The sequence below is a fragment of the Equus quagga genome, chromosome 13, assembly GCF_021613505.1.
Source record: "Equus quagga isolate Etosha38 chromosome 13, UCLA_HA_Equagga_1.0, whole genome shotgun sequence".
Classification (NCBI taxonomy): Eukaryota; Metazoa; Chordata; class Mammalia; order Perissodactyla; family Equidae; genus Equus; species Equus quagga.
In genome coordinates this window covers 103,248,765-103,271,621 of record NC_060279.1, presented here as the reverse complement: position 1 = coordinate 103,271,621, position 22,857 = coordinate 103,248,765, and the positions used below count along the sequence as shown (strand labels likewise).

At 46.3% G+C, this 22,857-nt stretch overlaps 1 protein-coding gene across 2 annotated transcripts in view; it reads left to right on the top strand.

The window, feature by feature from the left end:
- Nucleotides 1-22,857, top strand: part of CHST8 (carbohydrate sulfotransferase 8) — a 113,718-nt gene that overhangs the window by 3,717 nt on the left and 87,144 nt on the right. Inside the window, exon 2 of one of the 2 annotated variants that reach the window (XM_046682956.1) lies at nucleotides 6,856-6,924. The exons of the other annotated variant lie outside the window; for it this stretch is intronic. The gene's annotated coding sequence lies outside the window, so the exon portion shown is untranslated. The remainder of the gene's footprint in view (nucleotides 1-6,855; nucleotides 6,925-22,857) is intronic. 2 annotated transcript variants of the gene reach the window in all.

Sequence of the window (22,857 nt, the reverse complement as noted above, 5' to 3'; positions counted from 1 at the left end):
CACCTCAAAAGCCGCCTTTCAGCAAGTCAAAGAGTGTCTGTATTCAGGCAGGGGCTGGGGGTGGCAGACACAGCTGCTCTCCCAGGCATTGACCTGGATCTCACCATGCCCGCTCCCCACCCTGCAGGCCATGCATTTCTGGGAAATCAGTGTTTCTTGCTACTGTTGACTGAGGGCAAGGTGCCCTCTTCCTGCCAAGCCATGGCCAGAGCTGGCCCCGGTGAGTGACATTTATTTGAACTAAATTAGAGTTGTCAACATTAAAACCTGAAGCCAGATGACTCTCCACCCTGCACTCCCAGTGCCAGACCCGTTGTTGCTCTTCGTTCTGCCATCAATGAATTTTAATGACCACGTATTAGACGTCTGTCATTGTGCCAGGCTCTGGGGCCACAAGGTGAGCGCAACTAAGAATGGTCCCTGCCCTTGTGGGGTTTATAATCGGATGGGACAGAAATGTCCTCATCATTCATTCGTCACTCACTGATTTGGGCTCTGCCAAACAACGCCATTACTAAACAAATAACCAAACCAGGTGTGATTGTAGGCTATGATCAACAGATAAAGGAAACACCCGGGAGGTTATGAGACCTACAACAGTGTAATTGACCTAGACTGAAGGGTCGGGAGGACCTCCCTGAAGAGGTGACACTTCAGTTGAGATCTGGAGGAAAAGCTGGAACTAAGCAGGGAGGGGAGAGAGGGAGGGAGGGAGGGAGCTGGCCTGGCACAGAATGTGAACAAGTGAGAGGGAGCACGGAGGGCCGTCCAGGGGCTGTGGGGAGGCCCTGTGGCCAGCAGAGCGAAGGCGGGAGATGTAGTTGGAGATACAGGTGGAGTCCCAGCCATCTAGGGCCTTGGAGGCAGGCAGGGCCTTGGGACTTGAGCCGACCAGCTGCTGCAGAGTAGGGAGCTGCAGTAATCCTGGAGGAGGACGGCCGTGGTCCTAGAGGAGGGATGGACATGGATCCGCCAGGGTTTGGTGCTGGATTAGGTGCGGGAAGAGAGACGGCGAGGGTGGTTAGGGTCATGACCTAGGCCAGACCAGGGAGTCCCAAGCCCCTCTCTACGCTGATTGGGTTGTGTCCCCCAGGGCTGGGGGTCAGGCACTGCTTGTGTGGCCCTGCCTCTGCTCCCCTGCCCACCTGGCCCACCTTGCAGCTTTGCTCTAAGCCCTTGGCCTTCTGCTAGCTTCCCCCAGGGGTTCGCCATTTAGCCGTATCTCATAGTGAGCACTCAGTGAGTGCCAGCTCATTGCCCTGGGCCCAGTGCTCTCTGGTGAGAACAAGCTGCTCTGATGCCCACCTTGCTCTGGAGTTGACAGCCCTCAGGCCTGCCTGTCATCCGCTTAGCTTCCTGGTCCCCTGGTAGGTCCTTTACCTGCCACCCACTTGTATCTGACCTGGCTGCTGGCTGGCACTAGACTGAGAAAGAACTCCTCTTCTGTGCCCTTTCCTCGTTCTCAGCTTTCTCTCCTTTCCCTCCTCCCTGTGGGAGCCAGTCGGTATCTGCTCCTGCCCTCTGCGAGGGGCTCTGCCCAAGGCTCAGAACTCCAGACTCCCTCGGATGTCGCTGAGTTCCCTGTGGCTGTGTGTAGCTCGGCTCTGGCCTGGGCCGGGTCCACTCAGCTCTGTCTTTCAGAGGTGGGGTGGGGGCAGCAGGTCTGTGAGTTACCCCGCTTCCCATTGTGCCCACACTGCTGGCTGCAGGCCCTGAGCTGAGTGGCTGCTGAGATGCAGGCAACAGCCCAGGTCGCTGTCACCTTGTCCTCACTCTTCCCGGGCTGGGCCAGACATGGGAATGGGAGGGACGAGAGCCAAGGGGAGGATGCTAGGACGTAGAGATCTACTCCTCGGGCCCCGGGCCTCTCAGGGGCTGGTTCCTCCAGCCCCTGGGCTCCTTGCCTGGAGAGTGGCCTTGTCGGACTGGTTTTCCTTTCTATCCTGGCTGCTGCCCTGGGTGCCATGGACCACTGGACATGCCCACGTGCTTGTCAGTGGGAAGGTGACACAGGAGAGCCCCTCTGCCGGCAGGCCCTAGCCCAGGCCTGGGTTGACTCATGCTAGGCAGACAAGTCCTCCCCAGCTTCGAGGCTGCCTCTTCTTGGGGACTGACTCATCTCCCCGGACAAGACTCATCTGCCCAAGCCTGTGAGCACTGAGACCCACCTCCAGCCCGGAGATGAGGGCTTTGCTTCCTGTGCTCCTGAGGGGAGCATCCAGGCACCCAGCAAAGACTGACTGGAGTCCTTCCACATGCAGAGCCTCCTGCCAGGCGGGCAGAGGCCGAGCAAACACAAAGAGGTCACACTGCTGGTGCGAACCCCGCTGTCTCCGCCTGTCTTGGCCGTTATGAGTTCCGCACAGAGAAGATACTCAGTGGTTACTGCTGGCAGGCAGAGTGAGCTAAACTGTGCAGTCTGTCTACACTCGTGGAGCCAGTGTGTGATGCAGATGGTCTGTCTACACTGGTCAAGTCTAGGGTATGAGCGCTGGAACCTTCCATCTAGTCTGTGCCTGTCCCACTCCTTGCTGCGGTCTTTGTATGAGGTTCAGAGCTCTGGGACTCTGGCCTCTGTGACTTTCCTGGTGGCTGAGCTCAGCTCAGGCCCCGCCTTTCAATCAGACCTCGGCCCTGCCGATGGGGTTCTGTCTCCCAGAGCTGAAGTGGTTGAGCCCCATGTACAACGCAGTCTGTCTACACTGGTTGAGCCAATGCACAAAGCAGGCACTCTGTCTACACTGATTGAGCCCTGTTCATGATGTAAGCTGTCTGTTTACACCGATTGAGCTCAGCACACCATTCAGGCAATCTGTCTACACTGGTCAAATCAATGTGTTACACAAGCCATCTGTATAAACTGTTTGAGCCAGTGCTCAAAGCAGGCACTCTGTTTACACTGGTTGAGCCAGTGGGTAACACAGTCAGCCTGTGGCTGGCTGAGGCCAGTGTTCTGGGCTCCTTCTGACACCTTCACCAGGAATACTCCCTCATACACATCTGGGTTCTATTTGAGTCCCACTTCCAAGGAGCTTTCGTTGACGATTCCCTCAGCTTTCCCCCCATGTCTTACTCGAATCTCTTTGGTGGAGGCTGCCTCGGGGCTGGGAGTGGTGTGGAAACAAAGCAGGGTGACACATCGTGATCTCACCTGGATGTCCCCCCCACATCGTGCTTGGGGGCTGAGCCTACTGCGGTCACCGGGTGCAGAGGCTGCCTGCTGTCGGTGGTCGTGGCCACCTCGCCATCCCTCACAGCAGCCATTCACACACTGTTTTCTCCTGAAAGACACTTGGGCGTGGATTACTGCCTTGGTGTGCATGGTAAACTGTATTTCTCCAGAGTGGCTGCATCTTACCGTGTCCTGCTTTGATTTTGGGCTGTCATCTCCATCGACGTCATTTTACCTGGTGAGGGTCGGCCTCATCTGCAAATTTAATTTCATGACCATTCATCCCTGTGAAGGTACATCTATGCCTATTATTTAACTCTTCTCGATTCCCTCTGCCATGAATTGAAGTGTCAATGGGTGGCCATGGCAACCAGCTCCACCCCTCGCTCCAGCCCACGCAGCCACCGCTGGGCTGTGACAGAAGCCAGCACCTGGAGTCAGACTGCCTGGGTTCAAATCTCAGCTTCACCCTTTGGGCACTGTGTGGTCTAGGGACTTGGTTTCCTCATCTGTAAAATTGGGATGACAAGAGGACCCACCTCATAGAGCTGTTGTGCCTAACAGATAGCCAGCCCATAGTAAGTGACAGCTGCCGTTGTTATTATTATCATCTTCCGTGTTTGGTCTTTGAGCCGAGGCTCAGTCCCTCTTCATCTTGGGTGCAAAGAAGCATGTTGATCCAGGGCCCTGCCTGGTGATGTGACAAAAGCTAAGGGGGCTGTGACCCCACTGGCTGGTGTCCCCTCAAGTCCCACCCATTCTAAGCAGTTTCCTATCCATACCTTTTCCCTGTCCTGCATTTGGTACATTTTAAAACTTTTTGTTCCAAGTAGAGTGCGCATCCCGAAAAGTGCACAGGTCGTGTGTACGATGCAGTGATTCTGCGCAGCCAGGCCTAGGTGCCGGCTGTGGGGCGGGAATCAGAACGGGACCAGCACCCCAGCAGCCCCTCCAGGCACTTCTCTCCGCCAAGGTAGCTGCTCTCCTTACTTGTAATGACGTTGGTTGATTTTCCTTGTTTTTAAACTTGATAAAAGTGGAATCACGTTCCCATCGTGTTGGTGAGATTGCCGCATGTTGCTGGGCGTGGTTGCCATTTGTACATTCTTGTTTCTGTGTAGGAATCCGTGTGAATAGCCCCAGTTTATTTCCCCGTTCTCCTGCTGACTGCTATTTGGGTTGTTCAGAGTTTGGAGCTATTGCGAACAGTGCTGCCGTGGATATTACATGTGTCTCTTGGGCAGGTGTGCACATTTTAATAAATATGTACCGATAAGAGAATCGCCAGGGCTCAGGACGTGCACATGTTCATCTCTTGTAGGTGCTGTTAAGTTTTCTCTAAAGTAGTTGCATCAGTCCTGCCCCCCGTGGCTGCCACCGGTTACATGTGAGAGTTCCAGTTGCTCCACAACCCTTCCAGCACTTTGTGTTGTCAGTCTTTTTCACCTTAGCCATTCTTTGCGTATGGAGAGGAATCACACTGTGGTTTTAACTTTATTTCACAGATGACTAATGCAGTCTATTTTTTGCCCAGGATATGTTGAACTTGAAAACATTATTCAACAAATTTGAAAATTCACTTCCATCTCCAAACTGTAGATATCTTAACTGTCTGGGGGTGCTCGTGAGTCACTCTGCTGGGCGGGTTTGAATCTGCCATGTTGGAAGGTAGGGGATGGAGTGGACAGGTGTGTCTCTGGATGAGCCCGGGGACCTGCCTACCTCCCCCAGAATCACCTGGGAGCTTGTCAGAGATGCAGACGCTGGGCCCCGCCGCAGCTCCCAGTCACGGGATGGACCCCCATGATCCATCAGTCTCTCTGGGGCTCATCTTTCTTTCCCTCCACAAATTCCAGGAGCATTAAGACCACCTTGTCTCTCATGTTCACTGCTGCGTCCCAGTGCCTGGAACAGTCTTGGCACAGAGTGGGGCCCCGTAAATACGCACTGAATGAAGGACCAGATGATAAAGCACTGCCTGTTAGCCTCTGTCTTCTCCCGCCCCAGCTGCTTGATGGGGCTTTGTTGGTCACCTGGGCTGCTGTGGGGAGGGCTCTGGAAGTTGGGCTTTCAGACCCCGGAGGGTGTCCTGTCCTGGTGCTCTGTTCCTCTAAATGACCTTCTCCCTCTCTAAAGCCGGCTTTGGGCAAGCCTGTGGTTCCAGGCCCCAGGCTCTGTGCTGGTGCCCCCAGAGCCACATTCACCCCCAGCACTCCAGGCACTGGCCATTGACTAGCATCCCCCAGGTGACCTCATCCCTAATCTGTCATTGGGTCCCTCTGGAGAAGCCTGAAAGCAGCACTCCATCCCTGCTCATGCAGCCTCCTCAATTCTCCACCACCACCTTTTCATAGATGACAGGCCTCCTGGTCGAGTGAAGGCAAAAGGGCCAGTCTCGTCCCACCTCGTCCACTGCTGCCCCATCACATTTTGAAGGGGACCATGGTGAAGCCTCCTTTCTTCAGATGTGGCTTGTTCCCTTTCTCCTCAAGTCTGGCATCGTCATTTGGAAAGCAGCATGACCTGGTGGACAAGCGCTCTGGGTCAGACCGCTTGGGTTCAAATCAAGGTTCTGAGACCCAGCTGTACACGCAACTCTGAGGCAACCAGTGGGGGATGGCTGGAGTGGCTGGATCTCTGAGGTTGGGGAGTGAGGCCAAGGGGTTCTGGCTGAGGCATCTGCCGGGGCCTCCATGAAAGAGGGAGGTCTGGGCTAGTCTTCAAAGATGGGGAGGGTGGAGACGACACCTCATGGACCACTCACTGTGGGCCCTGCCCCTGAACATCAGCAATGTGAAGTCCTCAGGGAAGGACATGCGCTAAGCCCCCAGGAGACCATGGTCTGATTGACCCAACACATGGGGGCATAGAGCAGTGATCAGAGTTCGTTGGTGAGTTATGGAAGCCTTCATGGAGGAGGCGAGCTTGGGACTACATATCAAAGGCCAGGGTGAGAACTTTATCCTCACGCCCGTAGAAATTCCCTCCAAACTGCGGGATCACGGGGCATGGACAATGTGAGCCAAATACCAGTCACTTTAAAATAGGGCAACAAAGAATCCATGACACACACATTGTTTATGCGATGTGGAGGCGGGTGTTCGAAGATGGAAGAGCTAAATGCAGTCTGGGAAAAACAACACCTTTTTTTTGTGTGTGCGTGGAAAGACAGATTAGAAAGGTTTATGGTCTTCTGTGATAACTAATATGAAAGGTTTATCAAAGTTAAAAAAAAAAACCTTGACGCTCTCTCCAAAATTGATTTGAAGAGTTGGCAGATTTGAGGAATCATTCAGTAACGTTTTATGGGTCGATGCTAATTTGATGCAGCAGATCCATGCGTCGCGCCAATTTACTGCCAAACCAACATTAAGCACGGACCTTCCGTGCAAGGTTTATAGGCGGACGGCTCATAAAGATGCATGCTTGACAAGTATTTTGCTTCTCTTAGGATGTGCGTTATGAGGTGTTTATCAAAACCAACTAAATCGCCCTCGCCTTTTACTCGTAAGCATTCTCTGGGGACTTCAGGCCTGGATCCCGTGCAATATTTCATGCAATATTTCCCATGCGGTATTTCCTAACGGGGTCTCCGTCTCCAAGGGTGCCCTAAAATGAATCAAAGATTGCACCTAAATGAGATCTGTGGCCCCAAGGAAATCCATTTCCTGCTTTCATTTTAGCTCCCTGGCTGACGTGTGATGGATACCTACGCGTCTCTCTTGGTCCAAAGACACTGTCAGAGCCTCCTCGTGAGTAAGGAGATCATCAAGCTTTATTTGTACTTTGTTGGAAGGTGTTTAACGATAAAAATTATCAAAACTCCTGTCTTTCACCACTGAGAACCGCTGCTTGTGTTTTCCACAAAAGAAAGTGGACTGTCACGGGCTTAGTGTACTCTGCAGCGCCTGGTCCCTCCATCCCTCCCACCCCAGTGTTAATTACCTGGCTTAAGTGAAGAAGGGCGCTGGAGGGGAGGAGGCGCCAGACTGCTGTCAGGGCCGAGCCCCGGGGGTTTTCGCAAGGGGAAATTTGATCTTGGGCAAATGTCAGGGTGGTTTTGAAATCTGTGTTATGATATCAGCTCATTGCCAGCGTAGAGTTTCATCTGGATTTCATAAATATTGTATGGGGCTCTCTTACAGCCACCTCGGCCTGCTGGAGATCATGACAGCCACCCCCCAACACGCATACACACACCCTATCACAATTGCAATCTAGTGCAGAGTTGTCAGGAAAAGCCAATTGATGATATTTCAATCACGATGTTCTCGTAAAGAATTCCATTCAAATTTCTTTGGAAAGGGAGTTAAGGCTTCCGGCTGCGGCTGGGAGAATGATATGCTAAATGTAGCTTCCTGGGGCCCTGGCAGCCATCCAGGCTCTGTAATTTATAACTCTCCTTGTTGGTTCTCCAAGTGACCTTGGAACCTCCATGCTGGTGAATTCCTTAGGTTCACACATTGCCCTCTGTCCTCTTGGGAGAACGGTCCCCAGACGAGCGCCCCCAGCACCCATCAGGCTGGAGCTTGAGAGAAAGGATGTGAGCAGGGCGCCTGGGCAGCACGTGGCAGGTGACTGGAAGATTGCTGGTTGCTGCTGACCTTCCCTCTGAAATTTGTCAGCCACGAAACGGTCCGATATTGCGTTTAAAGGCAGCCTGCAGGTGATGGGAGCCTCTGTGCCGCCCCAGCCCACAGCAGGTGATCCTGGAAGAGACGGGGAGGGACAGTCTGCAATTACGTTCATCAGCTCTTTTTGGTTGAGGGATAAACAAAATGGCCCAAACTGCTGCTCTTACAGATTCCAGCAGAGGAGTGGCGTGTAGGAGAGATTAACGTACAATTAAAACCCGGTATGGGTAAATTACAGGGTGACAGCTATCTAATGCAAACACTGCAGACGTGTAATTAAGAGGAGTTACGGGTTCTCGACGGTGGATTTGCCAAGGAAAGGGCTGGGAGCTGCCAGGGGAGCGGGAAGGGCAGGGACAGGGCTGGGACAGTGTGGGGGCTTCGGAGGTGGTGAGGGGGAGCCCCCACAGCATCTGGGGGGCCGTCTGGGACATGAGGGGAGCCACAGCCCCATGGGGTGGCGCAGCTGCCTCGGCAGCGGCTGCAGGTTCTCCTTGTGGCTTCCAGCTCTTTGAGGAGCGCCCTGCTCCCCCCCCACCTTTGGCTCTGTGGCAATGAGCGCCCATGGATGTCTTTTTTTTATGTTTTTAATTTCTCCTGCTTTGTCAGCTTTTTAAGGAATATGTTACATTATGTGGAAATTGGATGCTAACAAGATTTGTATGAATAAATTAGACTCTTAACTTTTTATGTTATTACAAAATTGAAATGGACTCTAATGACAGTCAGAATTAATGTTCTGTTTCAAATAAATGCCGGGGATGTGACTGAATTTTCAGTGCACTCTCCTCTTGAGTCTGTAGCCCTTCCTATAAAGCCTCTCCTGAGAGAGGGGGCTCTTTCCCCATTCTGTGGGGCAGCCCTCTTGCCCTCAGGCCTGGCACCGGTCTCTAGGACACCCCTGATGCTCCCAGGGGGTGCTCTGCCCGCACCCTCCCATGGGGGCTGCTGATGCTACCCGTGGTGCCCCCCAAGCAGACTTGCCCTCAGCCTCAGGGGGCTTCTTGCCCAAGGTCACATCCCATCGGAATCACTGGCTGGCTGACATGTGCCTCCCAGCCCCTGAGCGCTCTGTGGGGCCAGCTCAGGCCTCAGTTGTGCGGCTTGTGAGTTTTCCGTCTGCCCATCCCTGCCTTCCTTACTTCCACTGAGGGGGCTCTCTCTCGAGCGGTCCCCAGTAGACCCCAGAGTTTCCAGGGGACTCAGCCCGCGACACCTGAATTTAGGGGTTTCGGTTTTCCCAAACCAGCTGTCTGCCAGGTGAATCTCATCTGCTGGGATCACAGTCCCCGAGGACCAGGATTGCTCTTTCTGCTCTGTGTCCCCTTCTTGAGCCCAGGCCTGGGGTGAGGTGCTGACTGGGTCTTGGCCCCAATCCAGGTCCCCCTGGGTAGGGTCTGAGCAACAGCAAGGCCAAGGGCTCCCCTGGATCTGAGCTGCCACGCCACCGGGGCAGACATGTTTGGGGGGATTTTGTATGATGAAAACCCCTAGATCCCCAAAGGGCAGGCAGAGTGGGGGCTGAGGGCCCTGGGAGTGGGCACTGGCTCCTATGGCTGACAGTGGGGGTGGGGGAAGGTGGCCTGTAAACTGGGGAGAGAGCATGAGGCAGCCTAGACAGGGAGCTGCCCAGGTGGGAATTCAGCCCCCCTGCAGCCAGGCCTCGCAGTGGGGAAGTGGTGCGTCCGGGATGCCTGGGAAGGGGGCAGTGGGACTCAGTGCCTGCTGTCCTTGCAGGAAGGCACGGGCCTTCAGGGTGGCCAAGTATTTGAGTATTCAAGAATGGGTAGATTTTTGTATGAAATCTCTTTCCTTCTAAAGTCTGGAGACTAACTCAAAATTTAAAATCAGAGTCCTATACTGACCAAGCAATATGCCTGTGAACTGCATTTAGCTTGTCGGCTCGAGGAATTTGGAGCCCAGAGCTTCACTGGCAAGGAGGACAGTTCCCTACCCGGAGGGTGAGGGCCAGAGCCTGCAGAGGGACACTAACAGTGAAGACTGCAGGCCACGCAGCAGACCCCTCCTGGGTGCCCTCCTGGGACTCCCCAACCCCTCTGCTGGCAGGGGGTCCTTCCCACTCGGGCTGTGGGCGTCCGGGCTGCTGGCTGAGCCCGGCGTGCAGTTGGATCACGGCAAGCCCAGCCCTGGTCAGCTGGCCACTCAGCTTGGGGCTCGGTGTATGAGTGGGTTGCAGAGAGGCCCTGTGCAGACCCCCACCCCACTTCTGAGGGACCTCAGCTCAGCATTCCTGCCTCCACCTTCCCAAGTCCCAGCAATTCCCTGCAGAAATGCCATACCAGGAGTAAAAAGGAGAAAATAAAAGTCTCACCACCCAGCCCGTCCTCTGGATCTGGAGTTCCCACACATTGCCACAGAGAGGGAGTATCTTACGTTTAAATCACTTTATATACATAAACTTGTAAGTCATATTCATTTTATAAAAATGTAATAATTTTTATGCCTGCCGCACATAGCCTGTTTAATCATTTTATATATCACGAGCGCCTGTCCATGATAATGGATCTGTTTCCATCCCGGCTTCTGGCACCTGCACGGCATTTCTTTGTATGAATTTATCATAATTTATGTAAACAGTTCCCTGTTGGACATTTTGTGGGTTTTCCTTTTTGTTTTCCAATTTTAAAGAATGTTGAACTGAGCGTTCTTGCTGTGTTCCTGTGTGTCATTTCGGGATCACTTCCCAGCAGTGGAATTGTTGGCTCAAAAGGGGCTGCATAGTTTTAAGACTTAATGCTTCCCGACAAATCACCTTCCAGAAAGACCCAGCAGTGCATGAGTGTGCCTTTTTTCTCATACTCACACCAGAAAATCTTTGTTTTTTAAATCCTTGTCAATTTGATAGATTAAAGAGGGGCATGCTTATTGCTGTTTTGAAATAACTTTTATTTTCATGAAAGTACTACATATGTGTAGGTAAAAAGCATCGATAATAAAAGGCTTATAATAAACCCAGAAGCCTCTGCCTCATGCCTCACCATCTCTCCCAGTCCTGCTCCCAGGGGCAACCAGCTACGACTCTTCCAGCTACTTCCCCGGCACGTATTAGTACCTCTATATTTCTGTATAACATGCGTAAGCTGCAGGTGTAAAATGGCCCAGCAATTGTCTCCGCCTCATTTATTGAGCACTCACTCTTGGCTTACTTTTTTAAAATGCCAGCATCATCATTTGCTTAATTCTTATATTTACTGCGGCCACTTTTGGACTCTCCTGTTTTAGTCTGTCTAATCTAGTCCCAGAACCTGCTGTTTTAATGATCATAGCTTATGAACACATTTTTAATATCTTAGAAGGCAAGTTTCCTCTCATTGTTCTTGTGTGAACAAGGACATTACATTTTATTGTTATTGTTTTATTGTTTCTTTAGGAATATTGGGTCAAGTTTCAAATAATATGGAATAGAGGTTTGTGTTGGGATTGTGTTTCATTTATAGATAACTTCAGGATAAATTTTCAGGTAAACTGACCTTTTACTATATTTGTTATGTTTTACTATATTGAGTCTTTTGATCCATTTATTCAACAAATGTGTGTTGAGAAGCAACTGTGTGCCAGGCACTGTTCTAGGCACTGGGGATGCATCCAGAAACAAAGCAGAGGAGGATCCCAGCCCCCAGGCAGTCAACATGATAGTTGCTTTGAAAGCCAAGCAGGGTAAGGGGGATGGAAGTGTGGGGTGGGAGGAGGGATGGGTCAGAGAACTAAGTGGGGTGTCAGGGTGGGCCTCACTGAGAAAGTGAGACTTGAGCAAAGATGCGGTTTGAGGGAAATGAGGACATGGGCCATACAGGCGGTTCTCAATCTGGGGCAGGTGTGTCCCCCAGGGGAATTTGGCAACATCTAGGCTCGTTCTACTGGCATCTAGTGGATACAGGCCCGGGATGCTCCTAAACATTCCCCAACCACGAGACAGCCCCACTAATGAAGAACTGCCTGGCGCCAAATGTTGACGGTGCCAAGCTTGAGAAATCCTGATCTAGGCGCAGATTTTCTAGGCAGAGGGGGCACTTAGTGAAAAGTCTTAGGCAGGAGTAAGGATCAGCAAAGAAGTGGAGAGATGGAGGAGAGGGCAGCTGTGAACGAGGCCACGGAGGTGGGCGTGGTGGGAGGGGGAGAGGGCGGACAATTTGGGCCGTGCAGGGCAGGATACAGAATTTGACTTTACTCTGAGTGAGGTGGGGAGCAACTGCCGGGTTTGGACAGAGGAGCGCGTGACCGAATTGTATTTTGAGAGGATCCCTCTTTTCTTGGTGCCACGATGAGGGGCAGAGATCTGGGAGGCTGCCGCACTGCAAGATGATGGTCTGCGCCAAGATGGTGGCAGTGATGTGGAGAGAATGGGCCAGATCCCAGACAGATTTTGAAGACAGAACCAACAGGATTTCCTTATGGATTAGATGCGGCGTGAGGAAAGGAAAGTTGTTGGTTTGAGCAACCAGAAGGATGGAGTTCCCACAATTGAGATGGGAAAGGCAGCGGGCAGAACAGATGTTGGAGGGGGCTCGGTTAAGGACGTACTGTATTTGAGGTGTGCTACACACATCCAAGTGCAGAGGCTGGATGTTTGGTTGGATACACAAGTCTGGAGTTATGGAGAGAGGTTAAAGCTGGAGATTTAAATTTGGGAGTCACCAACACATGGTTTTTGAAGCCATAGGACTGATTGAGGTCAGTAAAAGAGTGAATACACATAGAGAAGAAAAGAGGACCAGTAACTGAGGCCTAGATTGTTCTAACATGAAGAAGTCAGGGAGATGACAAGGGACCAATGAAAGAGACCAAGAAGTGAGCAGTGTGTTAGGAAGAAAGGAGGAGGGTATCGTATTGTAGAAACCCAGTGAAGAAAGTGCCTCATGGACAAGTGTGTGGTCACCTGTGTCAAATGCTGGTGGCAGGTCAGGTAAGACGAGGACCAAGGGTTGGTCAATGGGTTCAGCAATGCGCCCGCGCAAGAGCGGCTCTGGTGGAGCTGGGGCGATGACATTGTGATTTAAGTGAGTCTGTGAGAGAGTGGGGAGGGATGAAATTGGGAATGTGGGTAACTCGTGTTTCGCTGCAAAGGAAAGCAAAGAAGTGGGAAGGTATCTGCTGAGGGAAGAGGGGTCGAGAAGGTTTTTAGTTTTAGGATGGGAGAAAGAATAGCATATTTTTATGATGATGGGAATGATCCCGTAGAATGTGGAAAATTCTATAGGTAGGAGAGGAGAGACCTGCTGGAGCCAAGACCCTGAGAAGGTAGGAGAGCACTGGAGCGCTGAAGTGGAGGGGTTCGCTCTAGGGGCACAGACACTTAACCTCGGGTAAGAGCTGAGAAGGCAGAAGAGTGGGTGCGAATATGGAATCTGAAAGTTTCCCTCTTTCCCACTTTCTCACACACACACATACACACACAGCTTTATTGAGACAGAATCACATACCACACCATTCACCTATTTAAAGTGTACAATTCAATGGTTTTCAGTATGTTCACAGAGTTGTGTGACCATCAACACAGTGAATTCCAGAACATTTTCATCACCCCTAAAAGAAACCGTTTCCGTATTAGCAGTCACTCTCCATTTATATCTCCCTCGTCCTAGGCAACCGCTCATCTACCTTCTGTCTCTATAAATCTTCCTATTTTGGATACTTCATATAAACTGAATCAAACAATGTGTGGTCTTTTTTTTTTTTTTGGCTTTTTTTCACTTAGCATAATGGTTTCAAGCTTCGTGCATATTGTGGTACTTCATTTCTGTTTATAGCTGAATAATGTTCCATCATAATATATATACCACTTTTATTATTTATCCTTTCATCAAATGATGGGCATTTGAGTTGTTCCCACCCTTTCGATATTATTAATGAAGCTGCTGTGTACACATTGGCGTACAAGTTTCTGTGTAAATGTATGTTTTCATTTCTTTTGGGTATATACAGAGGAGTGGAAAGCCTGAGTCATGTGGTAACTCTAGGCTCAACCTTTTGAGGAACTGCCAGACTGTTTTCCCGAATGGCTGCACCATTTGACACTCTCACCAGCCACGTGTGAGCGTTTGCATTTCTCCCCCTCCTTGCTAATACTTGTGATGGTCTGCTCTTTTGATTGTAGTTGTCCTAGGGGGTGTGAAGTTGTATGAGATTTGCATTTGGTATTTGATTTCGTTGTCGTTTTGATTTGCATTTCTCTAATGGTTGATGATGTGGAGCCTCTTTTCATGTGCTGATTGTTCATTTGTACATCTTTGGAAAATGTTTATTCAGATCCTTTGCCCATAAATTATTATTTTTTTATTATGAAGTTGTAAGAGTTCTTTATATGTATTCTGGATACAAGATCCTTATCAGTTATATGATTTGCAAATATTTTATCCCATTCTGTGAGTTGTCATCACTTTCTTGATAGTGTCATTTGCAGCACAAAAGTTTTTAATTTTGATGAAGTCCAATTTATCTGTTTTTTTCTTTTGTTGCTTGTGCCTTGATATTGTGTCTAAAAAGACCTTACCTAGCCCAAGGTCATAAAGATTTACTCCTTTCTACTTTTTATTTATTTGTGTGTGTGTGTGTGTGTTTTTTAAGGAAGATTAGCCCTGAGCTAGCATCTGCTGCCAATCCTCCTCTTTTTTTTTTTTTGCTGAGGAGGGTTGGCCCTGAGCTAACATCCGTGCCTGTCTTCCTCTACTTTGTGTGTGGGATGCCTGCCACAGCATGGCTTGGTGAGCAATGTGTATGTTTGCACCCAGGATCTGAACAGGCGAACCCTGGGCTGCCTAAGCCGAATGTGCGAACTTAACTGCTGCCAGGGGGGCTGGACCCTATTTATATTTTTTATTTAGTTATCCTTTATAACTAAATTGGCAAGTGTCCCCAGAAGAATATTAAATAGTAGTGGGCTTCCCTTGTTCCATTCCTGACTTTAATGTTTCACCATTAATCATGAGGCTGTCTGTGGGATAAGATTTTTAGATCTTAAAAAACCCAAATATCCCATGTTACTAGTGTTTATAAATAATCAAGGACTTTCCACTCTCCCCCAAATGTATTTAATCTGTCTGTGGAGATAAACATGGTTTTTCTCCTTTGACCTATTGATGCAGTAACTTATATTAATAGATATTCTAATATGGAGCCATTCTGTAATACACGTCTGGATTAATCTTAATTTGTTGGGGTACATAATTATTTTATCATACTGCTTGTTCAATAGCCAGAAGTTTTATAATTTCCATTGTGCTTCTTTGACTCATGAATTATTTAGACTCAAACATTTCAAGGGCATATTTTTCTTCTCTGCTTTCCAATTTTATTGCATTGAAGTCAGAGATTGTGGTTTGCATGCCATTGATTCTTTAATTTTAATTGAGAATTGCTTTGTATCCTAGTTAGTATACGGTCATTTCTGTTCCATTATGTTTGAAATAATACAGACCCTCTAATTGTTGGCTGCAGAGTCCTGTATCCATATCTACAGACATTCTTTAGCTCAGTCTTGTTAATTGTATCATTTGTATCTTCTATAGCCTTAATTTTTTTGGCTGCTTAATTTATCAATTTCAGAGTGAGAGTGTTAAAATCTCCCCTTATGGTTATGAATTTGTTGATTTTTCCTTGTAATCTGATTAATTTTACTCTCTATTTTTTAAAAAGTATATTATTAGGTGCATACAAGTTCAAGATTGTTATATCTTCCTAGTGAATTATTCCTTTTTCCTTTGTGCAATAACTCTTTTAATCCCCATTGATGCTTTCTTGCCTTAAATTCTATTTTGCCTGATGTCACTATTGTGAAAACAGCTTTTTCTTTGTTATTTATGTGATATATCTCTTTAGTATCTCTTGACTTTCAAACTTTTCTGTATCATGTTTTGGAAGTGTCTCTCATAGCAAGTTTAATCTTTTTTTTTTCACGGTTACTGGTGTATTTGCATTCTTTCTCTTTTATTTTGTTTTTTCTGCTTTCCTCGCTTTTTCATTGGTTCTTTCTTTTTTTTAAAAAAAGTCTTTCCTGCTTTCTAAAGGATTGATTGTATTTTTGTTTCCTTTTTTGCTCCCTCTACTGATGGGGAAGTTATACATTCTGTTTTTTATTTTTTCAGTGATTACCTTTACATTTTTAATATACATGCTTTGCTTAACACAATATGAATTAAATCAAAATTTCTACCTTCCTCCAAAACGACACAATAATCATAGAGCACTTTAATTCTTATTACATTTCCATCTCATATCTTTTGTTGAATTTTAGCACCATATTGTTAATAAGCTCCCCAATTTTTTTAACATTATCATGGTTATTATTATTTACAATTAATGATGATGATGATTATTTTTTAAAGGCTAAACTTTTTTTTTTTAAAGATTGGCACCTGAGCTAACAACTATTGCGAATCTTCTCTTTTTTAAATTCTTATCCCTAAACCCCCCAGTGCATAGCTGTATATTCTAGCTGTAGGTCCTTCTGGTTGTGCTCTGTGGGACACCACCTCAGCATGGCCTGATGAGTGGTGCTAGGTCCACACCCAGGATCCAAACTGGTGAAACCCCAGGCTGCTGAAGCAGAGCGCACTAACTTAACCGCTCGGCCACGGGGCTGTCCCCTACAACTAATGATTATTTAGATTTACAGCTGTTTACCAACTCTTTGGCTCCCCCTGGCTCATTGAGTCCTACTTCTCCTCTCTGGGTTCCCTTTCCACTGCCTCCCATAACTCTTTCAGGGAAGACCTGTGCAAACTCTCTTGGACTTTGTTCACTGAAGTTTGATTTTGCCCTGAATCGTTGAGCTGAGTATAGAATTCTGGGGTGTTAGTTATTTTCCTCTAGCCCTTTGAAGACCTATTCCATTCTTCTCTGGTTCCCAGGATTCCTCAGAGAAGCTGGAGTTAGTCTGTCAGTCCTCTGTGGATAGTATCTTTCTCTCTAGTTGTTTTTGTGATTTTCTCTTTGTTTTCCTATTCCTCAGCTTCACTCAGATATATCTAGGTATATAATTTGGTTTCTCCTGCCTGGAATTTGAAGCACTTATTTGTTCAATCTCAGGTACGGCTTTCTTAGGTTCTGAAAAACTTTCAGTCATCATCTCTTCAAATAGTTCCTTTCCTTTATTCTCAGTATTAGCCTTTGAAGTGCCAGCTACACTATGGGGGACCGTATAGCCTAGAGGTCAAGAACAAGGACTTTGTAGATGGATTCTATTTCAGTGCTTAATAGCTGAAGAAAATTACTTAAACTCTCTCTTTCTCAGTTTTCTCATCTATTAATTGGGCATAGTAGTATTACCAAACTCTTAGGTTGTTGTGATAATTAAATAAGTTAATATATATAAAGTGCTTAAAATAGCTCCTGACACATGGTCAGCTCTAGTTAGGTCTTGGTTATTCATGTTCCCTGGAATGTTCCGGAGACCTTACCCTGACACTAACGTGTTTGCCTCCCGATCGTTCCGGCAACTCTTCAGGAAGGATCTGATTCTGTTTCAGTCCCTGGGGGTGCGTTTCTGTCAGCCTCCATGATTATTAGTATTATTTCGGACCTTCTCATTCTGTTCTCTTCCTTGTAACTTCAGTCTCATATTTCCCATGTATGCTTCCGGGTGATTATGTCAGATTTATCTTCTGGGTCACCACATCTCCCTGTTTCCTAATTAATCTGTTGTTAGACTCTCGTATTGTGCTTTTAATTTCAATCACTATATGTTTCTATTTCTAGGAATTCCATGGAGATCTTTCAAATCTACATGCTTTTTTGGGTAGTTTCCTGCTCTTTCATTATTTTTAGCCTTTCTTTTACTCACTTAATAATTTCAAACGTAATTATGTTTATCTTTTCAGGCTTTCTCCTTCTCACACGTTCATGGAGTGCTAGTCTTTCTGTTTGTTGATCAGCTGATTTTCCCTCTCGGTGAATAATTTCCTTGAGTGGATTATAATTTCTATATGATATTCTAGAGAAGCAAAAATTATCCAAACTAATTTAAGATTGGTGTATTAAAAAAGTTTTTGAATGGTAGCCGTATGCTTCCTGGGTTGTAAACGTCTTGCTTCAGAACATTTCAGAAATTGTTTCTTCTGGGAGCTCCCACAGATGCGTCATTTGGGATGCATCTTCCCCGTTATTTCCATGTACGGAGATGCTAACACCACATGGGGAGTGTAAATTTGGACTCCGCGGCCGTGGTGCAGGCTTGGGATTTCCTTTCTTTCTGAAACTGCCCAGTCCCCCGGAGATGTTTTGTATTTCTCCAGGCAGGGTTGAGCATTCCGGCCCCTATTTCGCTTGGCTGGGATCCCCTCTAGATCCTGAGCTTTGTGAGCAGCTCAGTTCCAGCTCCTTGTCTTACGAGAGAGGAGAGCTCAGACTGTATCTCCGGCCCCTGTGGGCACGATGCCCCTGGCCCTGGCCTCTGGGCTCTGCCATCTGTCATTCAGGGCCTCTGGGGTACCAGCTGACAGTTTATCGCTCCAGCTCTCACATCTTTTCATTTTCTGCACCTAAAGATTTCCTTTTCTTCCCTTTAGGCTCAATTATGTATTTAATTATTTTATACTATATTTTACCCAGCATTTCCATGCATTTGGAGCTGGGGGTGGTGATGGCGGGGACTGTGTGTATCTGCTCTGATCTTTTATTTAGGATTTTTACATCTAGAATGACAAGCAAGATTAGTCTGTGATTTTATTTTTGTTTCATCTTTGGCAGGTTTTGGTACCAGGGTTATGTGTTATTCATAAAATTAATTAGGAAGTTTTCCTCCTTTCTTTATCCTCTGGAACATTTTAAATAGCATAGAAAATTTCTGTCCCTTGAAGGTTTGAAATTTTCCAGTGAAATCTGTCTGAGGACAACGCCTCTGGGGTGGGGAATTGTTTTCCACCCTCGTTTTCCACTCAGCTTTTCTGCTTCGTGAATCAGTTTGTATAACTTCGGCTTCCCTAGACTATCATACATTTAATCAAGATTTTAAAATTTATTAACATAGAATTCCACATGGTATTCTTAAATTTTAATAATTTTTTGCCTTTCCTATTATATCTCTTTCTCATTAATGTTGTTTTTCTCTCTTTGTTTTCTTGATCAGACTTTACCAGAGATTTGTATATTTTATTGACCTTTTCTAAGAAACAGCTGTTGAATTTATTTACTCATCCTACTAGTGAACTCTTAAAAATCAGTTCTTCCTCCTTTCATCTTTAACCCTTTTTAACGTTCATTATCTTGCTCTGTTTCTAATTTTGAAGTTGAATGTCCAGGTCATTTATTATCTTTTTTCTTTAAGAATAAAACTCTTAAAGTGGTAAAATTTCCTCTAAGCACAGTTCTGGCCACATTCCATAAATTTGGGTGTGCATACGTTGTCGCCAGCACGATTTTTCATAGTCTGAAACTGCTATTTTTATTTCCTCTTTCATACAAGAGAGCTGTTCAGGAGCGTATTTTAAAGCTTTTTATTTTTTCTTTCGTTATTAATTTCTAGTTAGATAGTATTGTATCCTGTACATTTTTTAAAAACTACCGTATTTTCATGCAATCTACAGTGATGGTGATTGTAATGCACGCCGTTATTTTATGTACCCCTGAGAAAGAAAAAAAATCCACCGCTTGTTAAACTCTAACCTCCACCAATTGTAGGATGTATCTCGGTTTCAGAGATAGTGTAAAAAAGTGCATCTTAGAATGGGGGAAATATAGAGTTTATCATTCATTTTAAATTGAAGTATGTTGAGGTCAGAGAATGTGACCTGTATGACATCAGTTTCTCACAATACATTATAACCTGGTATGTGGTCAGTTTTTATAAATGTTTTACGTGTGCTCGAAAATAATGTATCTTCTCTATTTGCTGGCTATAGGAATATATATATATTCACACACATATATATTTCTGTACATTCCATATATGCACACACCCACACGCATGCATATTTAAAATCAATCTTGAAACTGTGCTTTTCAAATTTTCTATATCCTTCTAATTTTTTTTATTGGCTTGATCTTTCCATTCCTGAGTGAGATTTGTTAAAATCTTCCCCTCTAATGGTTGATTTGGGAATTTTCTTCATGGTTGCCATTTTTTGCTTTATATATTTTGAGGTTTTGTTGTTAGATGCCTACAAGTTCCTAATTGTTCACCTTCTTTTTTAGATTATTTTTCTTCTTGTGTTGTGCCACTCTTTACCTCCATTAATTCCTTTTCTGCCTTGAATTCAGCTTTCTCTGATAATAATATCACAATGTCAGTTTTCCTCAGTTAATCCTTCCTGGCATTCCACTCTCCATCCACTTATTTCCAGCCTTTCTGTGTTGCTTTTTGAAGAGTTTTCCACCGAGATGGATGGTCTTCATAGCAGTAGGCTTTCTGTGTGCCTCAGCACCTGTTTCTGAAGGCGCAGAGAACCTGAGGGAGGGCATGGGCTGGGAACCCGGGTGCTCGGGCCTGTGTCCCAGCTCTGCTCTCTACCAGCTGTGGGCACTTGCACACATTTCTTAACCTCCTGGGGCCTCCGTTACCCCGTCTATAAAATGTGATAACAGTACCTAGCTTGTGCCTTGCTTTGAGGATTAAATCCATGTGAAATGCTTAGACCACGGCTTGACCTATAGTGAGCATCACTAAATGTTAGATGGCTTTAATACCTTAATATTTGTTGTCATCATTAATATTTTGGATTTATTTCTATCGCTTTATTTGTGGCTTCTTTACTCTCCTTTCTTATGCTCAGTCCAATCGATACAATTTTCTTTCTTTCTTTTTCTTCTGTTGATTTGAAAACTGTGTATTTTTTTCTATCACTTAATTGAGTACCCTTAAAATGTTAAATTACATATTTAAGTACACATTTTTTAGCAAGTCTCAAGTTATTGTCTCTGCCGTCCTCCAGAACGATCAAGGATCTTCACATAAGGGAATCTCTCACCAAACTCTCCCTCCATCTTCCTTCTTGCTATAGTTGAGAATTTTTTTCTACCTTAGCACAAAAAAAGTATTATTAATGTTTAGAGTAGGTAGTTAATTAAATTTGCTAACAAATTTTACCAATGTTCGTGTTTTTTAAATTCTGCTCATTCTCTCTAGGTTCATTTTTCTTGCAGAAATGTATCCTTTAATAATTCTTTCATTTTAGATGGCAAACCCTCAGCTTTGGATGTCTGCAAATGTCTTTATTTTGTCCTCATTCTTGAATAATTGAGTAGAATGACCTTTATTTTCCTACAGCACTCACAAAAAAATGGTATTCCTCCACTCTCTTCTGGGCATCTCTCTTTTTTGTTGTTGTTGTTTTTTTTTTTTTTGAGGAAGATTAGCCCTGAGCTAACTACTGCCAGTCCTCCTCTTTTTTGCTGAGGAAGACTGGCCCTGAGCTAACATCCATGCCCATCTTCCTCTACTTTATATGTAGGACGCCTGCCACAGCATGGCGTGCCAAGTGGTGCCATGTCTGCACCTGAGATCCAAACCGGTGAACCCTGGGCTGCCAAGGAGTGGAACGTGCGAACTTAATCACTGTGCCACAGGGCTGGCCCCTCTGGGCATCTCTTGATGCTACGATGCTAGGATGTCTGCTGTTGGTCTAACTGTTGATAGGCTATCTGGCTTTCTTTCTGGTAAACTTTAAGATTTTTCTTTTCCTTTTTTGGTATTCTGAAGTTTTACTAAGATGGGTGAATTTATTTTATTTTTACCCTACATAGCACTGTGTGTACGTTTTCAGTATAAGAAATCATGTGTTTTTCCAATTTTGGAACATTCTCAGCCATTACCGCTCAATTTATGGCTTATTCTACCAGAAGCCCATTCTCCTTTTCTAGAACGTTGTATTCGATGAATGAGGTGATTCTTTTCAACAAATGCATAGGATTCCAGAGCTTGGATGGACCAAAATTTAATTAAACGGTCTTCTACTAATGGGAATTTTATTTATTTATTTTTAAGATTGGGCCTGAGCTAACAACTGTTGCCAATCTTCTTTTTTTTTGTTTCTGCTTTTTCTCCCCAAATCCCCCCAGTACGTAGTTGTATATTCGAGTTGTGAGTCCGTCCAGTTGTGGCATGTGGGATGCCACCTCAGCATGGCCAAATGAGTGGTGCTATGTCCGCGCCCAGGGTCCGAACAAGCGAAAGCCCGGGCCGCCAAAGCGGAGCTTAACCACTCAGCCACAGGGCCAGCCCCTATATTTTTTCCACTTTTTTTTCCTATTAAAAATAATGCTGGGGGCTGGCCCCGTGGCCGAGTGGTTAAGTTCGCGCGCTCCGCTGCAGGTGGCCCAGTGTTTCGTTGGTTCGAATCCTGGGTGCAGACATGGCACTGCTCATCTGGCCACGCTGGGGCAGCGTCCCACATGCCACAACTGGAAGAACCCACAACGAAGAATACACAACTATGTACCGGGGGGCTTTGGGGAGAAAAAGGAAAAAATAAAATCTTTAAAAAAAAAAAAAAAAGAACAAGAACTATTTAAAAAAAAAATAATAATGCTGTAGCCAACATTTTAATCTCTCTCTTTTTTGTTAGATTCTATTTTTGTTGCATTGTCTTTAGTTAATGATTTCTGTTGAGGTTTTTTTTTCTGTAGTCTAATTTAAGCCCATTTTTCTAAGTATTGTACGAATGATTAAGAAAACTATATTCTGTTTGCTGAGCACAAAGGTGTGAGAGGGAGCACCAGATTTTTTTTTAGCCACATCTTTAATATTCTCCCTTCATTTTGTTTGCATAACTTGTCCATTTAAAAGTATTAAAACCTTTATGACTGGGGATTTGTCTACTCTCCTTTGCCCTATAGGTTTGCTTTATAGACTCTGAAGCTACGTTGTGAGACGTGTCGGTGCCTGTCTGTGGAGGTCATTCCGTGGGGCGGACCCCTGGTGTCCCCGTGAAGCCCTCATGGACCCCTCTGTGGGCCCTTCGCCTCTTCCAGGCCCCCTGACCCCGAGTGGCTGCCACGTTGCCGTCCTGTGCCCCCTGCCCTGGGGTCGCCAGGAATTCCTGGCGGTGCCTCGTTTGCTGCTGTGCGCTGAGCAGCTTTCCTCCGTAGATCCAGGTTCCA